Source organism: Podarcis raffonei, chromosome 12 (genome assembly GCF_027172205.1).
Source record: "Podarcis raffonei isolate rPodRaf1 chromosome 12, rPodRaf1.pri, whole genome shotgun sequence".
Taxonomy (NCBI): Eukaryota; Metazoa; Chordata; class Lepidosauria; order Squamata; family Lacertidae; genus Podarcis; species Podarcis raffonei.
In genome coordinates this window covers 35,956,293-35,977,860 of record NC_070613.1, presented here as the reverse complement: position 1 = coordinate 35,977,860, position 21,568 = coordinate 35,956,293, and the positions used below count along the sequence as shown (strand labels likewise).

Below are 21,568 nucleotides of genomic sequence, written 5' to 3'. Positions count from 1 at the left end.
ACAATGGCCTGTCTTGTTCTAAAAGTAAAGGAACCACGCCCTTTCTTCCATCACGATTGTCTTTATTCTTATGCAAATAAAACCAACCATTTTATGCTGTGATTTTATTAGCAGAGTGCATACACCAGGGTTTCCCAAACTTGGGTCTCCAGCTGTTGTTGGACTACAACTTCCATCATTCCTAACTAGCAGGACCAGAGGCCAGAGATGATGGGATTTGTAGTCCAAAAACAGCTGGAGACCCAGGTTTGGGAAACACATCATTCTCACTATGTAAACTTTGTGTCATCGTTGCCTTCTTCTTCTCCTTCTCCTCCTCCTTCTTCTTCTTCTTCTTCTTCTTCTTCTTCCTCCTCCTCCTCCTCCTCCTCCTCCTCCTCCTCCTCCTCCTCCGTCTCCATCATTTATTAGTCACCTGACACATAAGGAGTCTCTCAAAGACTTACAAAATTTTGAAAGCATAAAACATGACATCATGGTGGTGAAAAGATATTAAGAATAGTGTTGGGTGGACCTCACTGGAGAGATTATTCCAGGTGTGGAGCCACAACTGAAAAGGCTCTCTTTCTTGCTGCAAGCCTCTAAACCAGGCATAGGCAAACTCCAGCCCTCTACATGTTTGGGACTACAATTCTCATCATCCCTAGCTAACAGGTCCAGTGGTCAGGGATGATGGGAATTGTAGTCCCAAACATCTGGAGGGCTGGAGTTTGACTATGCCTTTTCTAAACCTCTCTCAAAGGGGGCAGCCAAAAGAGGGACTCAGATGAAGATCAAGAGGTTCTGGCAGGTACACAGGTTCACAAAGAAGGAAACTGCCTTCTACTGCCTCAGATGTACTGGTTCATCTAGCTTACATTGACCGGTAACAGTTCTTCAGACAGGGAGTCTCTCCCAGCCATAGCTGGAGATGTCTGATATTGAACCTGGGACCTTCTGCATGGAAGACAAATGCTCTACCACTGAGCTATGGCATGTCCAAGGTAAATTCAATGGGACTTTAGTAAGTAGGGTCCCCCCCCAGATTGCGGCCAGAATGACAGTTCTTTCTGTCCCTCAGTAGCCTTCCTAGTTCTGCACCACCTACTTCTGAACACGAATCTGATTTACGGCTCGCAGCTTCAGTCTGATCACAATTTAAAATATATATATATTTCAGGCTGGAAAGGTTCCAGATGGTTAGCAAAATATTGGAATACTTCTCCTCACCACCCACCCACAAAGGAGAATTATCCATATGCCAGTAAAAGCTCATTTTCTTACCAGATTACTTTTCAGCCTGAGGTGTGAAAGGCTAACAGGATGATGCAATATGACATCTTGAAATAATTTTTTCTTTAACAGTTGATTCTTTTCTTTTGCTCTGCTCTAAAATGCAACTACGTTTTTTTAAAAGGCTACCTGGGATCTCCTCTTGTGCTTTACCACTAAACAACTAGAAAAAGTGATTCCTTAAAACAAAAAGACATGGCAGGGCGTCTTCTGTGGTGGTCACACTCTGTCTACCCCCAAGGTTATCTTCTTCATTATTGGACCAGCAATTGAAAACATTCTATTTTTTAAAAAGGCATTTGATTCTTTTGCTGTTCAACAAATTGATTGATAACAAGATGAAAGATAAAAAAATCAAAAGATGATCCAAAAAGAACTCCCTTAAGAGAATCAAGTCTTTTTGTCTTAAGACAGTCTTTAAAATAATCTTTCCCATTTTTTTTTTATAATTCCAGTAGCACTTTAAAGACTAAGTATAAGCCTTCTAGGTATGAGCTTTCATCTTCACATACTCTGAAGCAGAGGTCGCTACAATTAGCAATATTGGTCATCTATTCCTTTAAAAATCCATTGCCTTTCCCTGTGGAACCAGCTGCCATCATTAACAGTCATCAACAGTTGTAAGGTTGTAGCGACCTCTGCTTCAGAGTATCTGAAGAAGTGTGTATACACACGAAAGCTCATACCTAGAAAGCTTATATTTTATTTTTAAAATGGGAAATATTATTTTAAAGACTGTCTTAAGACAAAAAGACTTGATTGTCTTAAGGGAGTTCTTTTTGGATCATCTTTTAATATATTTTTAAAAAATCTTTCAACTTGTTATTTATTATGACTATGACAGACCAACACGGCTACCTACCTGAATCTGCAACATATTGATTGTTAGTGCTGTTCTTTGTAATCTTGTATTCTGCTGTGGTTTTTAATTAGGACATTTGTGTTTCAGTGGTTGGATCACTGTGTATCAGGTGCATAAGCCACCTTTGCCTTTTGAGCATCGAAAGGAGAGAGGTTGGTAATTTTATAAATGACTAAATAAATCAATAGCTGTGAAATTATAACACCAAAAAGTGTGGGGGAGATTGAGGAAAAATGCACGGAGAAGTGAGTTTGTCTTCTTAGACAACCCCCCCCCTTAACCTATTACAGTGGTACCTCAGGTTACATACGCTTCTGGTTACAGGCTCCGCTAACCCAGAAATAGTGCTTCAGGTTAAGAACTTTGCTTCAGGATGAGAACAGAAATTGTGCTCCGGCGGCGCGGCAGCAGCAGGAGGCCCCATTAGCTAAAGTGGTGTTTCAGGTTAAGAACAGTTTCAGGTTAAGAACGGACCTCCAGAACAAATTAAGTACTTAACCCAAGGTACCACTGTATAGACATTCACAGTTCTTTTGACCACATATGCTAAGATTTCTCAGTGAAGGAATGGAACCATTTTCTCTTATTCAAACCCCTTTTTAAAATCCAGATGTTGAAAATGCTTTCCTGCCACACGTGCAAAAAAGAACCTGCCAAGCAAGGAGGTGGCAGGAAAATGAGGCATGTCCTCCTGAAAATAATCAAACATGCATGACATTTTGGTTAATCCATATTACCAAAACATGCATGCCTGTTTTGGTAATATGAATTAAGGATGGAAGCTGTGATTTGTTGGGCCATCATAGATGTGTATCACTTTGCTTTTTTACTTTTCCTTACTTTCACAGTTGTTTTCAAAAATAGTAAGCGATTGAAAATCGCAGAACAAATGAAAATGAAAGCGACAACTGCATTCTTATCCAACTTTGCAGTAGTTGCTGACAAGTGGGGAGAACACTTCTGCACCCATGACTTGCTTCAGGACTTCCTATAGGCGCTGCACTAAATCAAGCAGGTCTTTTCTTTAGATTCTTAAAATAGAATAGCCTAACAAATCAGAGAACTTTCTAGAGTTTAAGTGTTCTTTGGTGTTAAGGTAAGGTAAAGGTAAAGGACCAGTTAAGTCCAGTCAAAGGCAACTATGGGGTTGCAGTGCTCATCTCACTTTCAGGCCGAGGGAGCTGGCGTTTGTCCACAGACAGCTTTCTGGGTCATGTGGCCACCATGACTAAACTGCTTCTGGCACAACGGAAGCCAGAGTGCACGGAAACACCGTTTACCTTCCCGCCACAGTGGTACCTATTTATCTACTTGCACTGGCGTGCTTTTGAACTGCTAGGTTGGCAGGAGCTGGGAGAGAGCAATGGGAGCTCACCTCATCATGGGGATTCAAATCGCTGACCTTCTGATCAGCAAGCCCAAGAGGCTCAGTGGTTTGGACCACAGCACCACCCGCGTATTGGAGAGAGGCCATCATATACATTTGCACATCATATACATAGGACACAATAAGAAAATAGAGTATTTTACTCTTTCGGTCTGTTCGCCTTCTGTCCATTTTTCACAGTCTTCCATTTCTGACATAGCTCAGGTTCATTTGAAGAGAAATACGACTTGAGGTGGAGGTTTGGATAATATCTCCTCAGGTTCTGGGGCTAAAATGAAATGATCAGCAATGTTGTAAGAGCCATGTAGTTATACAGAGAACTCTCTATAAAAAATACATCACCTGCAGAAACAAAGAAAATAATATATGAGAGTGCTGCGTTGATAAAAGAGGCTTGCTGCTGCAAACGCTGCCTTTTTGACATCTCGTCCCTTTATATTTATCGATTTCGTGCTGTCTTGCTGCCCAATTTCCCTGAGATTTCCATTTGTTAACAGCAGAAACTGTATCACTTCCCTCTGAGTTTCTGCAGTATTTTTCTTAGTTTCATTTGGTTAGGCCAGCGTGAGCAGATTATCATGTGGATTTGTCACAATTTATGGCTACAGGATTTTATGGGCTTTGTTCAACAGAGCCTATGGCAGGGACAGGTTGCGGAAGCAAATCTGTTTTCTTTGTCAAATGTTCCTCACCTGAAAGGCTTGGTCTGATCAGTCTCCCCAGGGGGTTCATGCCTCTAGCTTTCCTTTCGCTGAATCTGACAGTGCATTGGTTCATTCAGTGATTGGCAGCTCTGTCACTTTGCCATACATATTTGATTTTCCTTCACAATTCCTTCTCATTATTTGAGGGTTGTTTTTTAAAATATATATATATATATTTAAATCAGACCTATATGACAAACATTTAGTACTTGAAGGAATTTTGCACATCCCTTCCTGCTTTGACGCTGATAGAATAAGGAAACATGAGAAAAGAACAATTGCATGTATAAGTTATTGGATATCACGTTGCTGTTGTTGTTTACAAACCTATGCCCACAGGTCTCAGGATGGTACACAATATAAAATCACAAAAGAAAAACACAAAATACATAATAAAAACAAAAACAAGAATAACCCAATAATTTGCCTCTCCCCAACACATTTTAAACAGGCATTGGATGTCATTATTATTCTTATTATTATTATACCGCCCTATACCCAGGGGTCTCAAGGTGGTTCACAGAATAAAATCAAGATATAAAACCACAAAATACCCAATAAAAATAAAAACAGCAACCCAATACCCCCCCCCACAAAAAAACACATTTTAAAAGGGCATAGGATGTAAATCAGATCAACCAAAGGCCTGGTTAAAAAAGGAACTTTTTACCTGGCGCTAAAGGTGTATAATGAAGGCACCAGATGCACTTCCTTGGGGAATGCATTCCACAGATGGGGAGCCACTGCAGAGAAGGCCCATTCTCATGTTGCCCCCCCTCTGGACATCTCATGGAGGAGGCAAACAAAGAACCTCAGAAGATGATCTCAGGGTCTGGGTAGGTTCATATGGAAAGAGGCGGAGCTTGAGGCATTGTGGTCCTGAGCCGTTTAAGGCTCTATAGGTCAGGCACAGGCAAACTCTGCCCTCCAGATGTTTTGGGACTACAGTTCCCATCATCCCTGAACACTGGTCCTGTTAGCTAGGGATGATGGGAGTTGTAGTCCCAAAACATCTGGAGGGCAGAGTTTGCCTGTGCCTGTTATAGGTCAAAACCAGCATTTTGAATTGGGACCGGAAACTAATTCTGCACCAGCTGAAGTTTCCGAACTGTCTTCAGAGGCAGCCCTAGCAATATCTCCTCACCACATTGCACCCTGCCAACCACTGCTGCCCTCATTACTCTCCACTTCCCTCCTGTCTGTCTGCTAAAAGTCTGCTTTAGCCAATGGGTGGGGGGAGAAAAGGATGGTGTGGTGTCAGCTAAAATGGAAGTGGTGTCATGGCTAGGGAGCATGAAGGCGTAGCAGTGAGGAGCTAAAACTGGGCCCTCAACAGCTGCCCATCCATGCTGGTCAGCGCAACAAACACTGCTCAATTGCTAGGCATTGTGTTTCTTTTCATGTTAAAGATGAAAATATTCCCTGTCTTCATTTCTCTCTCTCTCTCTCTCTCTCTCTCTCTCTCTCTCTCTCTCAGAACAGGCACAGAATTTCCACATCTTAGAAACATGCATTGACTTCATCTCATCAATGTAGACCCATCTCAGTTCCCAAAACATAAAACTAAGCGAGATTATTTATTGTTCATTATGTCCAATCCCTGAGCCTAAACCAACGGCTAGTCGACGTTGACGGCCATTGTGTGTCGTTCAAGTGTGGTGATCTGGGTTCCTTCATTTTTCCTCCAGACACATGCTGCTAAATTAACTGCCACTTGCTATATCTGGAAGAGCAGACATTAGCCATTGCTGTGACCACTGAACTCTTTTCAGACCGCTGGGGAAAACCTTGCCCCTTTCTGCTTCCCTCTGCTGCCAGAGTATTTACAAGGAGGCAGAAGGAAATACAACAGGAGCCACGGTGACAAAAATAAGGCATTAAATATCCTTTTCCTGTTTGGGTAACGTTGACAAGCAAGATTTCGCAGATAACACAGTCCTGGTAACGGTGTTAAAGACCGTAGAGCAGGAATGACGGGTACACAAGCTTCCTGAAAAGTAGTTGTAACCTTTAAGCATAATTTCCAGAGGGGTTGCTGCGTTAAGTCTGCTGCAGCAAAAACAACAAAACATCACCTGGGACCTTAAGGCACGTTTATTGTGGCATAAACTTTTGTAGACTTTAGTCCATGAAAGCTTATGCCATAATAAATTTGTTAGGCTTTTAAAGAGCCACAAAATGCTCATTTGTTGTTGTGGTGCTGGTGGTTGTTTTTAACACACAATTTCTTCTGGAGCTGTAATGAATTTATTCATACAGCTTTTTGCTTTTGCTGAAGGGAACTTCATGACGTCACATGGGGGGATGGTGAACATCATCAATACTTAACATTACAAGTCTTCAAAATGCTTTCTGTGCTCTGTCTGCTTCAGGCTTCTCCAACCTAGTGCCCTCCCGATGTCTTGAACTACCTTAGGGATAAAGGAGAAAACTGATTCAGTTCGCATTTAAAGCTGATCCTATCAAATGCACACTTAATTTTAAACAGCATGAGATCCAAAACAAAACATGCACTTATCTGAATTTTGCAATGCAGCTACCTAGTGCCCTCCCAATGTCTTGAACTACCTTAGGGATAAAGGAGAAAACTGATTCAGTTCGCATTTAAAGCTGATCCTATCAAATGCACACTTAATTTTAAACAGCATGAGATCCAAAACAAAACATGCACTTATCTGAATTTTGCAATGCAGCTCTCCAACCAAACAATGCATTTCTTAGGGGAAAGTGTGCGTTAAAATTAATATTTTTGTGAAAATAACATACATATGCTGTATTTTAACAATGATTGCATTGCGATTATCATTATTATTAGGATAATTTGCATGGAAATGCTGATGGATTTTCACGAGGACGTTTCCCCACAAGCTGATGTAGAAATATGGAATGGTAAGATTGGAAAAATCATAAATAAGAGAGTAACTGACATTGACATCCCCCCATCTCTATCTGGAGCTGAAGGAACCTGGAAATCCCATAATATCTGGAGGGCCCTGGGTTCCCTGTACTTGTTGGTGGGTCGAGTGGCTGCAAAGTTAAGCAAAGTCACTTGGAAGCAAGCCCCAGTTGAACTCTCAAGTGGAAACTTCTGAGCAAGAATATTTCAAGTTAGCTCTACAAGAGCCTAAATCTGGGCCTAACCAGATGAGATGTTGACTGCGTGGATGCGTTTCCCTTAATGGGGCAAATGGTAGCATTGCTAGGTGTGAGATTTCAATCAGGAAAAGGGCACTGGAGGAGAGGATTATCGCCTCCCCATCTCTGAATACAGTTCTGGCCCCACATTCACAGCTGCTAGTTGTTAAGATATAAAGAGACAGGAGGCAATCCAGTTATGGATTTCTGTCATCTTATCTAGTTTGGCCTCAGGCCAGCGTACTTTCTTGAAAGCGCTGTGAAACCCAGGCCCAAGTGGCTTGGCTGCAACCTTATATGCTGGCAATGGATCTCACACCTATTCTAAACTTGGGTCTTCCTAATGAGCCCAGGTCATTAGTAGCCATTCCAGAGATTATGTGCTACTGAAATAGTGCAAGAGTCCTGTCTAAGAAGCATCTAGTTGTTAGATGCTCTACCCATGCTTTTAAGCACATTTTGAAAATGAGCGTATTACTGTCTGCATTCCAAAAGCATTTTATTTTGCTTTCATAATGTTTCCTTACCTGATGATTTCTGCATTCTATGTGATCTTTCACATATCTTAAATAGCAACTTTTGGAAAACCAGCAGAAGTTTAGCCCTCATTTTCATGTTATTTGCTTCCAGAAAAAAATAGGCTTGCAACCCTGCTAACCCAGTAAATTGCAGGAGTTTTGAATTGCAGTTTCAATGTTAGGAACTTTTGGGCACTACTCCGGCATGCGATTCTTTCCTGCCATTTATAATTTAGCAGGACATAGTGGTATAGCAATCAGAAAGCTACAATTCCATAACTCAAAAGATAATGCGGTGTAAAAGGAATGTTAGAATCTGGGATAGAAGTGCTAGTGATATAATCAGGGAAACAAACACAATAATCCCCATGTCTGAATGCGGCCACAGCAAAAGAACACAAGAGGGGGTTAAGAATAAATATATTCAGTAATAAGGATGGGATTCGGCTGAGTTTTACTCAGAGCAAACTTGTTGATATTAGTGAACATAACTTATGTCTGAGTGCAATTTAGGCCCTGTCAGCACTATTCAGTGAAAAACAGGATCATACCACTGTAACCAGTTGTAAAGGTAAAGGTAAAGGGACCCCTGACCATTAGGTCCAGTTGTGGCTGACTCGGGTTGCAGTGCTCATCTCGCTTTATTGGCCGAGGGAGCCGGCGTACAGCTTCCAGGTCATGTGGCCAGCATGACTAAGCCGCTTCTGGTGAACCAGAGCAGTGCACAGGAACACTGTTTACCTTCCCGTCGGAGCGGTACCTATTTATCTACTTGCACTTTGATGTGCTTTCGAACTGCTAGGTTGGCAGGAGCAGGGACCGAGCAACAGGAGCTCACCCCGTCGCGGGGATTTGAACTGCCGACCTTCTGATCGGCAAGCCCTAGGCTCAGTGGTTTAACCCACAGCACCACCCATGTCCTGTAACCAGTTGTAGCTTCCCCTAAAGAAGTTTGGGAAGTGAAGTTTGTTAAGGGCACTGAGAGTTATTAGGCAACCCTAAGTTATTATTCGAGGGACGCGGGTGGCGCTGTGGGTAAAACCTCAGCGCCTAGGACTTGCTGATCGCATGGTCGGCGGTTCGAATCCCTGCGGTGGGGTGCGCTCCCGTCGTTCGGTCCCAGTGCCTGCCAACCTAGCAGTTCAAAAGCACCCCCGGGTGCAAGTAGATAAATAGGGACCGCTTACCAGCGGGAAGGTAAACGGCGTTCCGTGTGCTGCGCAGGCTCACCAGATGCAGCTTGTCACGCTGGCCACGTGACCTGGAAGTGTCTGCGGACAGCGCTGGCTCCCGGCCTCTAGAGTGAGATGAACACACAACCCTAGAGTCTGGCAAGACTGGCCCGAACGGGCAGGGGTACCTTTACCTTTTAAGTTATTATTCCAGAGTGGTTTATCAACCAATCCCTCTTCCCGGAGAACTCTGGGAATTGTAGCTCTGAGAGGAGTCTTCTAACAACATTCAGCACCCTCAACAAATTACTCTTCCCAGGATGCTTTGGGGGAAGTCGTGAAGGTTTAAAGTGTTATGATACTGCTTTAAATGTATAATGCAGATGTGGCTTCAGTTCAATACCACCCAAAGTGAATTTCAACTGAAAACACAATCCAGCCAAACTGAAACTTTACAGTGGGGCAGTTAAACATTTGCTCAACTCCTTGCCATTGAAGCAAACTGGATATTTCTGAGTTACTCAGACATGCTTCAGTTTTAATAGCAAACATTTAGCCCCTTGGCCAAAGGGGAGTGTGCCTTTGCCACAGGACTGTCATATTGTACCAGCTAATATTGCAAGCTGGTGAGCTATAGCTTGCTAGAGCATTAGCCTCAACCAACCCTAGGGCATTTACCGTCTGTTCCCTGGAGGAGATGACAGTTTTATAATCTGCATTACCAGAAATTGAAAATGATATTAGAATACAAAATGATATATCTGGGCTACTCAAAAGTGCCTTTTTTGGGGGTGGAGGGGAGGGACAATTAAACCTTTGTTTCCATAAGCATAGATCTATGCATCCAATAAAGAGCAGAAATCATGAGGCATTTTGTTTACTGACACATCTGAGCTTTCAAGATAAAGTGTTTCCAGCAATAAATCTCAAATCTGTGTCCATCCTTTTTTGCTCATAGCATTTCTGCCAAAGCACGCAAAAGCAGGTCAGAGGAGACTCTAGTCTAGTTGATGGAAACCAAAACACAACTCTACACTTAAGCCTCTGTCCATAGGCAAGTCACTGGTGGCTGCGTATATATAATCAACTCTCCAGAGTCACATGAGAGCTTCCCACTTCACCCCTGCAGTGACACTAGCTCCAATCCTGCTTTAGCTCAGACCGGGAATAAATATGAACATTGCTTTGGGAGTGAGTGGGGGGAGGGGAGAGTTGTGCTCTTTCTCTGTGTGTATACAGCTTTAAGACTGTTGACTCTATAAAAAGGATGGGGAACCCAATGGCCTTCTGGAAGTAGTTGGACTCCAACTCCCATCAGGCCCATTCTGCAAGGCCAGGGATGATGGGATTTGTATCCTGACAACATCTAGAAGGCCACAGATTCTCCACTTGTCTCCTTTGAAAGAAAGAAGACAGAAGATGTGCATATTAACAGGGAGGGAGGGAGCACTATGCAAGAAAAAAAAAGGTTTTTATATATAATCCCATTTATAAACAACCTTACCCATCCCTGACCTTTTGTATGTAACATTATAAAATGGGGAAATAGTCAAAGGCTGGGACTAATCAGAGTTGTAGCCCATAGCATCTGAAAGGCCCTGGATTCCCTATTCCTGCTTCAAGCTCCAAGGAACACCTGGAGGACCAAAGGTTCCCCATCCCTGTGTTGGAATATCAGCAATTTCACATCTGAGTTCTTTAAGAGCTCTTAAAGACATGCTTCCAAGAGTCAGCAACTTTTTAATTTTAAATAGCCGGCAGCTTATCTTAGGGAGGAATCCTCGAAGCTCCAAGTGAGAAGAGATTTTCTGGCCTTGTTCCTGGTCCCACAGGAGGGCCACCAACCTAGAAGGCTTTGAAAGAGGTTTAAACAAATTCATGGAGGAGAGGTCTGTGCTCAGTCTCCACAGCAACACTTCTGAATACCAGTTGCTGCAAAGCACAGGAGGAGAGAGGGCTCTTGTGCTCGAATCCTTCTTGTGGGTTTTCCACAGAAATCGGGTTGGCCACTGTGAAAACAGGATGCTAGACTAGAAAGGCCATTGGCCTGATCCTGCAGGTTCTTCTTAAATTCTTAATGCTGTTTTGCCTTAGGAATGTGATAAACATCACATTTCAGCAGTCAGACTTTGTTCATATCAAAACAAGGATTTTTGAGATGGTGGATATTCACTCGCAGGTCTGAAACTTAAGAATTTGGACGAGGCTTTGTTTTATTTCCCTCAAATTCTGATATTTGGTGACTTAGAATTGTTCAAAGGGCGTTCCTTTCAGCTGCATGCTGTGTTGTGGAGGTTTCAAGCTTTCCGAGAGAAGGACATGATTTAAGTCGATGATGACAGTTATTTAGATTTACAGTGTCTGAAAGCTGATAAAGAGAACAGGAAAATAAACAGATTGCCAGTGGTATTAACTAGACATGCCAAAGGTTATAGGCACGTATTAGATGACATTGAGGAGTGGAATAATAAAATTTCCCCCACCTGGAGAACAAAACTTCAATAACTCATAGTCAATAATATCCAATGAGACTGTGCAAGACCTAATAACTTATGAATCTCACCCTTAGCAGCTGTGATAAATTCGTTACTTCGTTCCCCAATGCCACATACTCCATAGGCGGCGAAACACTTCAGCACTTCAGACCACATCCTTTCTGATTTCAGGATTTTCCCAACAGAGGAGGCATTAAAAACCCCGAAGCCTTGGATAAAAGGGAGAACTCTGGGACCTATAGAGCTTTTCTATTTTTTAAATCTAGCTGCCTGTGGTTGAAAACCTGGAAGACAATGTAGCCTTTTATATCATGCTGTTTCTGGAATCCTCGTTGAGTGGGCTTTAGACAGGCTCCTACAGTTTGGAAGGACCCCTGCCTCCTTCGCAGTGCGTGCCTCTTCCTCCCTTAAGCATGCACTCCGGACAAGCAAAAGCTCTTTTAAAAAACATCTCTCCCCCCCCCAAATGGACCTTGCTGGTAATTATGCTGTGCGGCCCTGCTTCCTCCACCCTTCTGTTTAAAGTGCTTCATTAAAGTTCTGTACATGTTTTGTAAATCTAGTGTACCTCCAAAGCTGACTCGCAGCCAAAAACACCCGCAAGACATCCTCTCTATATACAAAGCGAGACCAACCTGGAATAATTTGTTGCTTGTTATTTCTGAGACATGTTTACATCTTCCTCGTGTGTTTTTTTTTCCATTGCCTGTTTTGGAAGATGCCTTTAGAAGATCCCTCACATATTTATGCCTGCAGAAAGTAAAATAAAACCTGTTTAATATAATTGTGACCTGTTTGGGCTTAAAGTAAACATTAGTGTTTGATGAAAAGCTCAGGCCTTCTCTTCCCCTTCTCTCCCCTGGTAGCTGTTTGCAAAGGTCTGCTCTGGAGCAGCCTTCAAATGAAGAAAGTGGTGTTATTTCAACAAAGCCAGAACCCTCCTCCACCTCTTCCTTTTTTTTTTTTTTGCTTGTAAATATTAGTACATCTTGCAAGCGGGGCTAAGAGCTGCCAGGCATCCTGTCATTTAAACAGAGTTAGGACTGATTGACGCCAAGTTTCTGTCAAAGATCTGAAAGGCAGTGCATTAACTCAGGAGCATGGCGTAGACATGCCTCCTTTTTGAAAAAAATAAAAAAATCAGATCTACTCCCCCCACTTTTTTTTTAATAAAAAAAGTCAACAAATTCCAGGGGAGCTGGTTTCTGTCACAGTCCAAAATAATTAGCAATGAAAGAAACATTTTATTTAATGTTTTAAGAAGTCAGGATTTGGGAACAGGGTAAAAAACCCCAGATCTCCTGTTGACATCATGTAAAACAGGGAGGTGACAGAACACGGAGAGATGGGTGGCCGAAAAAAGCCACAGAAAAATACACACGTCCAAACTTCTGAACTGAGGACAACTATGATAGTTCAGAAAGGGCACAGTCATTGACCGTGAGGATTAGGTGTGCTTATACAGTTACATCCGAGCTCCATGGTCTCTGCGCAAAAGACTTCATGCTATTTTGTTTATTTACATGTATTTATTTGCACATATTTTCCTAAAGATGCTCAGCGCGGTTTTCATGTCTCTCCACAAGACTTTCTGTTGGGTCTTGTCCAGAACATTCTATTAGTTCATGCATATTGATGGGGACAGTGTGGATGTAACTGTTGTTGTTGTTGTTGTTGTTGTTAATTGCTCACTCTTCACCAGCAGGTCTCTGAGTGTATTAACACAGTTTAAAATTCTGAATTAAAAACAGTGAAAACATATAACATGGACAATAATTGTGCAGGTCCTGAAAACACACATCTCAGATGCTAAAGGACAGGGTAAAGAGCTGCTTCTCCAACAGCTGTATAGTGGTATCTCGGGTTAACTTAATTCGTTCCGGAGGTCCGTACTTAACCTGAAACTGTTCTTAACCTGAAGCACCACTTTAGCTAGTGGGGCCTCCTGCTGCTGCCGTGCTGCTGGAGCACGATTTCTGTTCTCATCCTGAAGCAAAGTTCTTAACCTGAAGAACTATTTCTGGGTTAGTGGAGTCTGTAACCTGAAGCGTATGTATCCTGAAGCATATGTAACCCGAGGTACCACTGTATAGTGAAAAAGCCAGGCACACCTCTGTGGCGAGGGAATTCCACCACTTAGGGGCTGCCACAGAGAATGCCCTGTCTGAGGCCTCCACCACCACCCTAAACTTCTGACGGAAGTGGAAGAGGGCCCTTGGGAATTATACATTACCAACCAAAGTGGAACAACTTAAGTCACCACTAGGGCTGGACCTACACCGTTCGTATAGAACGTTATATTTAATAACATTTAAAATGCAGTTTCCCATTGCCGGCGGCTCACTGCTCCACAGCACTCTCTGGTGTCACATTTCAATAACGCATTGTTAACGTTATAAACAAGTCCACTCACCTGCAAAGGTGGGTGGTGTTGCAGCCACATCAGTTGCTGGCTGGGCAGAAAGAGGCTGTCTGCCAGTGATTTGAAAAACTAAGGGAAGGAAGCACATGCTTAGCCTTCATTTCCGTGTTATTTGATTTCAGAAAAAAATCCATTTGTAGCCCGCTTAACCTGGAAAATCACATAGGAAGAAAGTCACAAAGTCTGGGGCACTGGGGCAGTATACCAGTAGACAGGTCCTTCCTGCTGTTTTCATATGGGGGGGGGGAAAGAAGCATGCATGTGCAGAAAGGGTTGGAGGAGTGGTGACGCTGTCCAATGATGTTTGCTATTGTGTAACACCATTCACACTGGCGTGAATGAAATTTTGTGCGACATGCCTATCTGCTGGCCAGAAAGCCACAGCTCCATAACACAACAGGTCCTGCAGTGTGAGAGGAGCATGAGAAAATGGGACAGGTGCTAGCATTATGAACAGGAAAAATAATACCATACCCCCCCCACATTTGAATGCACCCTAATTGATGCAATTTTATCTGCTGGTTCCGTTCCATTCAAAACAGCCTGCACGGTGGCTAAAGGTGAGAGATGTGAGTTAAAAGAAGAAGCAACCAGGTCTTTGCCCTATTCCCAGCCTGATTTCCCTGACATATATCCATTTACTGTTGACAAGCACATTATTCCCCTCCCCATAGATGCTTTGTGCATGCCTGACCATTGGCCATATGGCAGCTTTGTCCTGTGGGTAGGTTTATTATTAGCAGCTCACAGCACGAAATGCAATAACTCCATGTAGCTGTGATATTACACTAATTGGCCAAGACATCTCTGAAGCGAGATGTAGGAAACAGTGATTTGAAACATCAGGTTAATTCTGAGCTTGTGTGTAGGAAGAAGAGGCACGTTGTCATGCCCAGAGTATCTTAAGAGCCCCTTTTGATTAAGATTTTATTAAAAACATCTCCCCCTTCCAAGTTTTTCTCTTCAATAGGGGCGGGGAATATAATGAAATTGGATGCGCAGATCCTAAGTGCTTTCAGGCAAATTTTCTATTCCATACATTTCCACAAGGAACTGGGCAAGGTTCCTGAACAGTATGTACAGTGTTCATCTATCACCAAGCATTATCGTCACAACTGGGTTTTGGTGCGGGGTGGGATAGATACCACACCCAATTAGGATTAAGTACAAGGCAACTAGCTACTGTTCAGAAAAGTCAGTTTTGCAAAAATGTGAACTGCCTGCCTGCCTGTCTCCTCTGGTCAATTTCTTTCTCAGCTGTTCATGCAGTGCCTGCCCTGAAGGAGAAATGATCTCGAAATGCACAGTGGAAAGTTGAAACCCAGTGAGATCAGGGGGTTTAATGTTGTGTCTTATAAATCTCAGCTGGAAGTCTGAACGGGAACTGTTGTAGGATGGAAAATCTGGCTAGCTACGCCCACCTGCTGCTTGGATTTTGCAAGAAATAAATAGAAACGTATTCAATAGCCCACAACAACGGACTATTTGGAATTATTATTTTTTTCTATTTTAACAGAAGGGATAACAACACAATATTGACTCTGAAATGAAAGAAACAAGTATAAATTCCTTTCCAGTTTAATACGTCTACAATTTGTGTCCCAATGAAGCTGGACCATTTCACCGGAATATTAGTTACTGCTAAGAGACCATTCCTTCTGTATATGGCATCAATTGCTTTGTCTATCTTGCCTATACATTTCAGAAGCCATTCTTGTTAAGGGCAAAGAAAATTAAAGGTCATGGAAAAATTGTCCAAGGAATAAGTTCCATCACAGAGAAGGCCAAATACAGAACATGCTTATTAAGACCGCAAATACATTTTCAATTGTATTTTTTAAAAATCCCAAAACCATTACTACTACTGCTATAACCCTTCTTCAGCAGCAGGTCCCAAGTGGGTTACAACAACATGAAATTCAGTATTAAAAATAGCTAAAACAAATTTGTTGTTGTTTAGTTGTTTAGTTGTGTCCGACTCTTCATGACCCCATGGACTAGAGCACACCAGGCACTCCTGTCTTTCACCGCCTCCCGCAGTTTGGTCAAACTCATGCTGGTAGCTTTGAGAACACTGTCCAACCATCTCGTCCTCTCTTGTCCCCTTCTCCTTGTGCCTTCAATCTTTCCCAGCATCAGAGTCTTTTCCAGGGAATCTTCTCTTCTCATGAGGTGGCCCAAATATTGGAGCCTCAGCTTCAGGATCTGTCCTTCCAGTGAGCACTCAGGGCTGATTTCCTTAAGAATGGAGAGGTTTGATCTTCTTGCAGTCCATGGGACTCTCAAGAGTCTCCTCCAGCACCATAATTCAAAAGCATCAATTCTTCGGCGATCAGCCTTCTTGACGGTCCAGCTCTCACTTCCATACATCACTACTGGGAAAACCATAGCTTTAACTATATGGACCCTAAAACAAATTACAGTCATACAAATGTGGGTCCTAAAACACACTTCTCACATTTCAAAGGCCAGGATAAAGAGGTGCGTCTTCAGCATTTGTCAAGATCTGTATAGAGAAGGTGCCAGACACGCCTCTGTGGGGAGGGTCTTCCACAACTTAGCGGCTGCGACAGAGAATGGCCTTTCTTGGGACACCACCACCCTGAGGAAGGTGGAAGCTTGTGAGGAAGGGCTCTTCAAAATTGTAGATCATAGCACCAGCTGGATCATGAGTTTGTTCCTCATTTGGGAGCAAACCTACCAGTTTCTACATGGGGGGGGCAGTCTGCTGACAGGCAGGCTCATAGCTTTGCAAGAAAACAGTTTCAGTCTCTAGCTAGTAAGCTGTGTTGCAAAGGCAAGAGAGAAGTTGGTCAGAGGAATGGAAAGAGGAGGATTTTTTGGGGGTGTGTGAGGAAGCAGGGCAAGATGAGCGCTCTCCACCACCACCATGCCTTCTTTCAATCCAAAAACTTACTTCAGTCTGTCAAAAACAGGCAAGGAGGGTGCAAAGTGGGGGTGGCCTGAGCCCTGACAGAAAGGCCCAGTATGTGGTCTCTGAGCCTGATATTCCCTATCTATGCTTTCACCCTGCACCCTTTGTTGTTGTTTAGTCGTTTAGTCGTGGCCGACTCTTCGTGACCCCATGGACCAGAGCACGCCAGGCACTTCTGTCTTCAATTCCCAGGATTCCCAGAAAGTTGCCATTTTCCGGTTTGCCTCAGGTAGCAAAATGTCTTGGGCCAGTCCTGTGACCTCCATATCTCCTATGTGAAGTGGTATATCCTGGATATGGCACCTGAGGGCACAGACTCAGCTTTCCATGTGGAATGCAGAGATCTATCTGCACTCTGGATAACTGCCCAGCTGTGGATGTGGGAAGTGGAGTTGCCCACAAGAATTTGTTGTGAATGAAAATCACCCTTGGTTAGCCTCGCTTCCTCACTGCGGGCTTATATAGGATCTGTGACACTAAAATAACAATAATCAGGGAAACACGAAGACTCTTCGGAGAAGTCTAAAATCCATCACCAAAGCAAAAGAGCCTGATTGATGAATAGCAAGAATTGGTAATCGAATCCTTTCCTGGTGGTCATGGCTGTGTTCTGCTGATCCACAATTTTTGATGGCCTCCCTTTGGTTTTCTAGAGCAGGGGTGGGAAGAAGAGAGATTAACATCTACAGCTAGGACTCTGGATGGGTTGTGGTAGATCAACAGGCAGTTCTAGTTCCCAGTTGTTTAAAAATACTAATAACAGCTTTCCAACCCACCTTAAATTATCTTGCTGAAACTAAGAAAAGTTGGGAGAAAACCAGCAGTGAAGTTTTGCCTGAAAGGACTGCGAGTTCAATTCTGATACTGAGAATAAATGTATGAGCTGAGAATTAACCTTTCTCTCTCTCTTTGGTTAACAGTTTCTTCCTACTTCTAGGTTTCTTCAGTGACTCTTCACACCTGGAACAGAAAGTTTTTTTTTTTTTTTTTTACTAATCTTTTTATTGATGGAACAGAAAGTTTTATGTCTGGGCATGGTAACCACACAAATGTTTCCACTGATAGTTATGACAATGTCCTTGTTGTATCGATAGGACATATAAGGCTGGTTTGCACACTTCATCTCACTTCATAGATGGCACATAGTTGAATGCTCAGGTGATGTGGCATATCTTGGTGTCTGCCCATAAAAGCAAGTGTTGAATGGAGAGACTAGGGTGGTTGTCAGCAGGCTCCAGAAACTCTATTTGTTGTGAGGTTGTGGTCTGTGAGTTTGTTTGGGTTCTGAGGGTTGGGGTGGATGGCTGGAGTCCTGGGTGAGAACCAGGAGGCTGAGAGGTCTTGAGTGAGGAGGCGAACCAACCCAGACCCTGAGATCATCTTCTGAGGCCCTTCTTTGTGTGCCTCCTCCACATGAGGTCCAGAGGGTGGCAACATGAGAACGGGCAATTTCTGCATTGACTCCCCATTTGGGGAATGCTCTACCCAGGGAGGTTCGTCTGGTGCCTTCCTTATATATCTTTAGGCACCAGGCAAAAAACTTCATCTTCAACCAGGCCCTGGGCTGATTAATATTCTACTGTGTTGTTGTTGTTGTTGTTGTTGTTGTTGTTGTTGTTGTTGTACCACCTCGCCCATCTGGCTGGGTTTCCCCAACCATGCTGGGTGGCTTCCAGCACATATAAAAACATAATAAAATATTGAACACTAAAAACTTCCCAATACAAGGCTGCCTTTAGATGTCTTCTAAAAGTTGTGTAGTTCTTTATCTCCATGGGGGGGGCACCACTGCCAAAAAGACTTGGTTGGTTCCCTGCAACTTCACTTGCGTGGCGATTCCCGCCTCCCACCAGTTGGAATAAATGAAGACACAGGACACCGTAATTTTAGGTTAATGGGTGAAAAATGGCGACAACTTTATTGGTTACAGGTAAGAGCAGTATTGGCTTTAGGCATTGGTCCTATCAGACTATCCGGCATGAGAACTGGAAAGGGTTAACACCAGCAGGGGGAGCCCCTGAGATGCACATCCCTAGGCACTCCCCGAGGGGTCACCGCTCGGGGGCGCACTTTAGGCACTAGCCTCCATAGGTTTCGGACGAGGCAATGCCCCCCGGAATCCTTTACCGGACTACCCTTCAATATTTGGGGGAGGTGATGGCGCTCCTCCCCCCCAACTCATCTGCATAACAATACCCCTACCAATGCCTCACCGCAGCTGCTGTGAGGACGGAAAGGGGAGATCCCAGGGCCGCGCCGGCCTTAAGTGACTCAGGCCACGCCCCCAGGGCCAGCCATGATCGGAAGACATGCTATCTGGATCTATTTATTAGCTATTTCTTCCAGTGGTCTTAATGTGTATTTTTGTAACTGTTGTTGTTTTCGTGTGCAGGACAATGCTTAGAGAGTTTTTGAAATATTAAATGGTATAGAATCAATCAATAAAGATTTCTACAAAAAAGTAAACTCACGTTGACTTCACTTTCAAAAACACCTTCCTCTTCTTTGGCGATCACTCGTAGCCGAATAAGATTGTCTTCCATAAACACGGTTTAACAATGAGTCCGTAAGTGACCGTGGAGGCCAATTCTGGATCCACACGTTCTTCCACAGTGGGGACATTGGTTTCCAGACAGGAGCTGATCACAGCACAAACCACGTACCTCTGGCTTCACCCTCTGGTTCTTGTCTAAATTTAGAGAGGAAGCTGCTTTGGAGAATTTTGTGTGTGCGCACATGCTTAAATTAGTCTGTAAAATGCCATCTGTACCCTGGGTAGCGACATACAGATGATAATAATAATAAAAAAACTGTGATGTGGATCAGGCCTGAGGCCCCAGCCTGAAAGTCTGAAGAAGTATGTCTCACAAAGAGATGTTTGTTCCATGAAATATCTGCCTGAGTTTTGTGTGTGTAAAATAAGAGGGATAATGGCATGAATTATGATGGGTGCCAGCACTTATTTTTATTTTACCAGTGTTGATCCAGAGCTAGTGTCAGCTTGGAAAGGGAACAAGGGAATAAAGCACACTTTTAAATTATATCCTTGAGGCGGAGAGTGTTGCCAGTATACATTGTGACTTTCTCAACTGTTCTTTCCTCTCTCTCCAGAGTGTACTTTGACAGCACACAATGGCACTCTCACAGTCAGCATTTTCCTCACAATGGCTTCAGCAGCGTCTCTGAAGGCATGAATTCCTGGTGTCTTTTCTTGTGCCGCCATAAAATGTCGGCTAAACAAATTGATTCCTCAAATGTTCTGTTATGGGAAGGAGTTGTACGAATTTAATAAGACAGAATTCGGCTTTTGAGCTTAACCATGAAATAAGAATGTCATGCTATTTAACGCTTTAGGGTGGTTTAATTGGCCATCACCTGAGGATTTGAATCCGTAAGAATACAAAAATTGTTTATATGATGCCCTGTTGGTTTTTCACATTTATTGAGTTCAAGAAGAACCACTCATAAGGGTTCCGTTATAGGATTTTATGGATTCAAATTATACCCCGTCTCATTGTCTCTCTTTGCTCATCAGCCTGCCGAACGTGAGAAACCCACATGGCCCTGGTAGGACAATGCGTTCCGAATAATTCTGCAATGGTTTTTCGCAATGAGCCAGTTCATGTTATTCCTTTGGAGACCTGAGGCTTTAACATCTTGCTTCTGTGCCTCCACAAGGAACAGAAATACAATCAGCCTTTTGAAATAGGCATTTTATGTTCCATATTGCAAAGAGACAATGGCTGAATGCTACCTACACAAAACAACACGTTAGCATGTTCACATGGCTGCAAACGCAAGTTAATTGAAAAGCAGAAGGGACAGGGATGTGGCTCACTGGAAGAGCAACTTTCTTGCATTCTGAAGGTCCCAGGTTCAATCTCTGGGGTCTCCTGGAAGGGCTGTGAAAGACTCATTGCCAAAAACCTGGAGATCTACTGGCAGTCATTGTAGATAATATGAAGCCAGAAGGGCTGTTCACGACATGTTTTGAGGCACCTTGCTATGCTCCTATATTCAGAGCTCACCAAATGTTTCCCGCTGAATATTTTTCGCATGAGAAGTACAACACATTTACTGAAAGACCCCACCCAAAGCCTATCTGATGGAATTTGTAGTTCAATTTGGAGCAATTCCAGCATAGTTTTTAAATTCTTAAATCCATCACCTTCCTCGTTAACAGTGACATCATGTAACTAATCAGATTTGGCGACATGGTGATGTCACTGAGGGCAAACAAAGCAAATGCAGAGTGCAACCACTCTGAATTAGTTTTGCTTGCCGTCAGTGCTATCCGATAACCAAACTGGATTTACATGTGGTGATATCACTATGGCTAGGAAGAAGGAAGAATGTTTTAGGGTGGGGGACAAGGGAACGATGATGAAACTCCATCTGACTTGAACGGAAAATATGCCCACAATGGAAGTACTGCCTATGAAAACCAAATATTGGAGAATGAGCTGCCTGGGCGCGCATGTAATGGAAGCCTGAAAGTATGCCATGGGATACTTTTGTAATCTAGAAGACATGACACACAAGGAAAAAGGGATGAGGAGGGCAGTAGAAAGCAAACCCAGACATCAGTTATTAAAAGTACAACCAGCAGGGATGGATACAGGACAGGCCGCCTGATGCTGGTGACAGGTGAGGAAAGTCCAAAGGC

At 43.2% G+C, this 21,568-nt stretch overlaps 1 long non-coding RNA gene across 1 annotated transcript; it reads left to right on the top strand.

Moving 5' to 3' along the window:
- Positions 1 to 2,089: 2,089 nt before the first annotated feature.
- On the top strand, positions 2,090 to 12,313 carry LOC128424147 (uncharacterized). The gene is made up of 3 exons (XR_008332936.1): positions 2,090 to 2,286; positions 7,041 to 7,114; positions 11,717 to 12,313. It is a non-coding gene; the product is annotated as an uncharacterized LOC128424147 (long non-coding RNA).
- The last annotated feature ends 9,255 nt before the right edge of the window (positions 12,314 to 21,568 follow it).